The following is a 6,146-nucleotide window of genomic DNA, read 5'->3' as shown; positions in this document are numbered from 1 at the left end:
AACACCCATTGGCATGTCCCCTTACCGATTGGTATTTGGAAAGCCATGTCATCTCCCGGTCGAGTTTGAGCATAGAGCATTTTGGGCGGTCAAACAATGCAACATGGATATCGAGGAAGGCGGAATTCAAAGAAAGTTACAATTACTAGAGTTGGAAGAAATCCGAAATGAAGCATACGAGAATGCAGTGATCTATAAGGAGAAGAATCGGATCTTTCATGACCAACAGATCTCTAGGAAGACATTCGTCTGCGGGCAAAAAGTTTTACTATACCACTCCAAATTGAAACTATTTCCAGGTAAATTACGTTCTCGTTGGATTGGCCCTTTTGTTGTAACTAATGTCTTTCATTATGGTGCAGTAGAGATCCAAAGTTTGAAGACGGAGAAGAAATTTGTGATGAATGGTCACCGTCTCAAGCCGTATTATGAAGGATTTCCAATTGAACGGGTGGAGATGATGCAACTGGAAGACCCGATTTGCTTAGTTTAAGCAAATTCTGGACTCCGTCTAGCCAAAGACGTTAAAGAGAGGCGCTTTTGGGAGGCAACCCAATTTTTGATTTTGTTGGTTTTTGTTGTGCGATTCGTTAAATATGTCGTTTCTCATCTGGGTATTGCTTAAATTTGATATTTTTCTCTACTATGATCAGGACAGGTGATCATGGCGTGCCCATGCGAAGAAGGCACGCATTAAAGTTCCAACTTCAAGGTTTTGGAAAAGTGACCAAATGAGGCAAAAAAGGCGAAATTTGATCAAAGATCTCAATACCTCAAATTCAGTAATTGTGGTTTTTGATGCATTAAAGAGGTTTAGAATGCATGTTTAGATCATTTTACATGTGCGTGAATGGTTTATTTTGACATAGAAATGATCTATGATGCATTTTGGGAAATTGGGGTATCATTTGTAATTATTCCAAAGTTGAATTTCTGCTAAATTTTGCAGCAGAAAACGCATTTTTTAATGAAACGCGCCACTGAATCGCGTTTTCAAATCTGCGCCTATAATTAAGAAAACGCGCCTTAAAAACGCGACAGGAAGTCGCGTTTTCTACCAAGTCGCGTTTTCCAGCCTGTTCAGAAACAAAAAACGCGCCTTCAAATACGCGATTTTAAGTCGCGTTTTCTCACATAGTCGCGTTTTCGATGCTGCAAGTTTTGTGAAAAAAACGCGACTTCACAAAACGCACCTTGAGGCGCGTTTTCTTGAGCCGCGTTTTCTGAGCACAATGATCCGACCTCGGATCCTTTTAAAAACGAAGGCTTGGACCACTTTTCAACTCTACTTTTCTTCATGTTGGCTTGTTTTTAGTAAGTTTTAGTTCTTCGATTAATGTTTGTGTGTTTTGTAGGTGGCAATGGCAAGAGTTCATGCAAATGATCTCAATTGCAAGGGTGTTTATATTAAAAAAAAAAAAGGGAGTTTTCATGTTCAATTGCTGCATTTCATGCATTTAAAGTGTTTCATGTTTAAGTTATATTCATGCATGATCATATTAAATTTGAATTTTATTCAAAGAACATGAAGTAGGTTGAATGTGGAAGGTTGGCCAAGCAAATTTGGAGGAAAAACTGCAGAAAACAGCTTTTTCTGCAGCAAATCCGGCCATAAATCCGGCCATAAATCCGGATTTTGTCCAGAATGCTCAAAAAAAAAAAAATTTGTATTCTTTCTTTCCTTCTTTTCTTCTTTCTTTCTTCTTTTCTTCCCCGCTGCTTGCCCTTTTTCCCCCTTTTCTTTTCTTCTTCATTCGCCGCCGCCAGAAGCTCCGCTGACCCACGGCAGCCGCGGCAACTGGCTCGCGCGCCGCTCCTCCCTGCCGCTCGTCGACGCTGCCCACGCCGGACGCCGCTGCCGCAACCGCCGCCCACCCCAGCTCTTCTCGCCGCTGCCTCGGCTCTCCTCGCCAAGGGTGACCACCAGCTCATCTCACCTCCTTCACCCTTGTCATAGCCACCGCCTCCAAGATCCGCCTGAAGCCCCGAAAGCCGCGCACCACCAGATCCAGCTGCCGCAAACTCTTCTCTCTCACAACCACCACCTTCATCGCACCACTGGCTTCGTATGCACGCGCCTGCCTCAATCTCTCTCTATTATTTTTTTTCATTTTCTTATTTTATTATTGCAGTATGTTTTTATTATTTTTATTACAGTACGTTTTTGAAAATTTTGCGTGTTTGGACTACCTGACATTTCTATTCCTCCTTAGTTGGGTACTTCTGTGTTACTTTGCTTGTTTCTTTTCACTTTGCTTGATTTTTATTTATTTAGTAGATTGACTTGTGGTTAGTCGTGTGATTTACTTATTCTGCTGTACTTTGTGTCTAACTGTGGGTAATTTGCTACAGTTGTTTGTTCAATTGGGAGGTGCCTTTAACACTTAAATTTACTTATTGAAGTAGATTGCCTTCAATTGCCTTATATGAGAGCCTTTTGTCTGTTTGCATTTCAATTACTACATTGATTGGGGTGATTTTGAGGTGCATTATTATTACATTTGGCTAAGTTTGGAACCACGAGTGTTTATTGATTGCATTTGTTATAAGTGTTGAGATATCTGTATAACTTGCGAGTGAATGCAGTGTGCATTTTGTTCATTGAATTGATTTTTCATTTGTTAGTGCTTTGAATTTCTTGTTTCCATTATTCATTAGTAACTGTTGTCTATTGTGGTTTGGAGTGCAATTTGGAAAGAATGGTGAAACCACGATCTCGACCTTTTGACCTCCGCTTCGCCTCCTCCAACTACAGGTGCTAATAGCTGGCACCAGCTTCAGGGGAGTTTCGTTGTCCTTCTTCTTATTTTTACTGTTTCATTATCACATTGAGGGCAATGTGTGATTTAAGTGTGGGGGGGATTTGGGTTTAGTTTTGATTGGTGTTTCTTTAATTTGCTGCCTTTCTTACTAGTGTTTTGATGAATAAATGTGGCATCTCACTCGTCTATTGCTGGTTATGATTTATTCTATGAATTTAGTTTAAGTGGCAAGTAAAAGCATGTTATCTTGGTGAATATCATGAGTTTAATGACTTGGTGCAAATTGTGGTTAAATTGTTTAGGCAATATAAATATTTTACTAGCAATTGTTGTGTAGATTAGGCAATTGTTGATCTTAGTTCTCCATATTAGGAGATGACGTGGGCCATGATCTTTAATTATCTGGTTTTCTGGTGCTTTAATTGTGATTAATAAATGACCCTACTCCGCTAGTGTCGTCACCCAGTAACCGGGAGTCTTCACCACAAGTGTCGACTTTCGCGTCAAAAAGTGACTATATATATGAGTAGTTAGTCCTGAAGCTGTGAAGAGTTGAGTAACTGGGCTCTTTCATCTAAAAATGTCAGAGTTCACGTCAAAAGACTTGAATAGCTTGGGACTGAGCATTTATTAAAAAAAAAAAAAAAAAAAAGAGAAAAGAAAATAATAAGTAAGTTTATGATCATGTTGGCCTGCCGATCCTTGTTCTTCAATGTTGAGATTTTGATTTTCAGTTGACCCAATTGCTAACTTTTGCTAGTTTAATATTTTGATTTCTTAGACGACTTAGCCATGAATTGGACGAGTCTATGATTTCAGGAGCTAACCGGGAGAAATATGTCTTGACACTTAACCACTAAAACTTGATTTTGGGATAAGCGTAGCTTGGCAGTAAATGAAATGAGAGTTAGCCATTGTTGAGTTTAGTGTTCCCATGCTTGAGGACAAGCATGATTTAAGTGTGGGGGGAATTGATAGGGTGTTAATCGTTAGTAATTTTATTGTTAATTTTCCTTTTTATCATTGCCAAATATTGCTTTAATTTGCTTTAATTGTCAAAATATATTTATATTTGGTATTTGGATATAATTTCAGAAATTGGAGCAGAAACCTCTTGAGAAGATTATTGTGAAGCTTTACACAATTCCGGTGCAAACCAACGAAGAAGAATGGAATTGCATTTGGGAATTCAATTTGGCTAGACAAAATATCAAAGTTGGTGGGGACCGCAAATAAGTTGTATTGTCTAAAGTTTGCTTTCTTTGCACATTTGTGGTCTTGCTTTCTTATTTGTGAACGTGTGCACTTGGTCAAAAGAGAAACCGACAAACCATAGTTGGCTTTGCTTTTGTTTTCGGTGGAGTTGATTAGGTAGGGAAGGAATGTTTTCTTCTGTAAGCGTGGAGTGAAGTTTCGATTTGGCTTGTTTTTATATGTGGGAGAGCGGCACATTTCCGCAGCGGAGTTTTTCTTCTTCTCTTCCATGAGACTATTTTGATTGTATTAGACTACAGAGAATATAATTCTTATTTTTAATTATTAGTAAGAGATAAATGTCTTTGAGTTCAATTAAATTGCGTGGGAATTTTCTTATGAGGCGTGGCTAATCTTCTCCTCTAGTCAAGGATCAACGCGAAGACGCAGTCCCAATTATCTGTGAGATCTAATTAGTTTTTACGTGTTCCTTAATTTATTAATATTTGCATGTTTTCTATTTTAATTTCCATGGGATTATTTTGTTAATTGGATATCAAGGGCCCGATGTGCAATTTGACTTATTAATCTCCTGTCAAATTAATCAATTGAATCCGTAATTATTTAGTTGGTTAATATTAGTGACAACTAGTATTTTCACATATTAGGGGGACATGCAATCTGATTTAAATAACCCTCGTAGCGTGTTATTAATTTGGGTTAGGCTTTTCTAGTTTTTAATGCAATTAGGAAATTAGTTCCTACGGTCGTACCTAGGAGTATTTCCTGGTTAGGGGTAATCAGCGGTCGTACCTTGGTTATCAATAAATTATGGAAAAGCTGGTTGTTAGAGTTTATCGGCGACTATAACTAACCTGTTAATAAAATTACGTGAACCTTCTTTGCATCAATGATCGGATGAATGGACTGTGTCTGCGTAGTTGTATCCTTGGCTAGAATTTATTTATCATTTATTTAATTGCTATTTACAATTGTATTAATTAATTATTTATTTTGGTTAATTATTTTTAGTCAAATTGTTTAATTATTTATTTTTAATTTCATCTTGATAAAAATCCCCCGTGTCCCGAACTTGAAAAGAATCGAATTTTTTCCAGTCCCTGTGGATTCGACCCTACTCACTACTATACACAGAAAATTTATTTTTCTCGAGTAGGTATTTATTATTGCACAGGCTCGGCACCTGTCAATTTTTGGCGCCGTTGCCGGGGACTGGCGTTAATCATTTGTTTCTTTTTAAGTTAATTTTTTTCTGGTATTTTTCTAGTTTATGCCTCGCTCTTCTCGTACAGGCGAATTAATTTTCGACCCTGAAGTAGAGAAGACCGCGCGTAGAACGAGAAAAGAAACCAGGCGGCTCAGGGAGGAGCAATACGATATTGCTCCTCAGGAACTTGATCCAGAGGTTGAGCCGACAAATTTGTCTGGTGACAATTCAAGTGATTCAGACCGAGAGGAAGTCACTATGGCAAATGCACGAACACTAAGGGAGTTGGCTGCTCCTGATTTAAATCAGCAGCCCTTGTGCATTACTTTTCCACATTTAAATGATGACACTCCCTTTGAACTAAAATCTGGTCTAATTCATCTATTGCCATCTTTCCATGGTCTACCAGGTGAGGAGCCCTACAAGCACTTGCAAGAGTTCGACGTCGTTTGCAACAGTATGAAGCCTCCGGGAATTACAGAAGAGCAAATAAAGATGAGGGCTTTCCCCTTCTCTTTGAAGGACTCTACAAAAGACTGGCTCTACTACCTACCGCCTGGTAGTATCACCACGTGGGATCAATTGAAGAAAAAATTTCTGGACAAGTACTTTCCGGCGTCTCGAGCTGCGAGCCTGAGGAAAGAGATATGTGGTATCAAACAACACCCTAGCGAGTCTCTCTATGAGTACTGGGAGAGATTTAAGAAACTGTGCACCAAATGCCCTCAACATCAGATAAGTGAGCAACTGCTCATTCAATATTTCTATGAGGGGTTGCTTTTCAGGGACAGAAGCATAATCGATGCTGCAAGTGGAGGGGCGTTGGTGAACAAAACCCCTCGAGGAGCATGGGAGTTGATTGAAGGGATGGCTGAGAACTCACAGCAGTTTGGTTCAAGAGAGGACATCCCGACGCGTAGGGTGAATGAGGTGGAAACGTCCTCTATCCAACAGCAGATCTC

The 6,146-nt window shown here is 39.2% G+C and overlaps 1 non-coding gene across 1 annotated transcript; it reads right to left on the bottom strand.

The window, feature by feature from the left end:
- Positions 1–5,814: 5,814 nt before the first annotated feature.
- On the bottom strand, positions 5,815–5,921 carry LOC113723306 (small nucleolar RNA R71). The gene has a single exon (XR_003456952.1). It is a non-coding gene; the product is annotated as a small nucleolar RNA R71 (small nucleolar RNA).
- Between the last annotated feature and the right edge of the window lie 225 nt (positions 5,922–6,146).

This window comes from Coffea arabica, chromosome 5e (genome assembly GCF_036785885.1).
Source record: "Coffea arabica cultivar ET-39 chromosome 5e, Coffea Arabica ET-39 HiFi, whole genome shotgun sequence".
NCBI lineage: Eukaryota > Viridiplantae > Streptophyta > Magnoliopsida > Gentianales > Rubiaceae > Coffea > Coffea arabica.
Note: the sequence above shows the minus strand (reverse complement) of the source record. Positions and strands in the feature narration are given on the sequence as shown.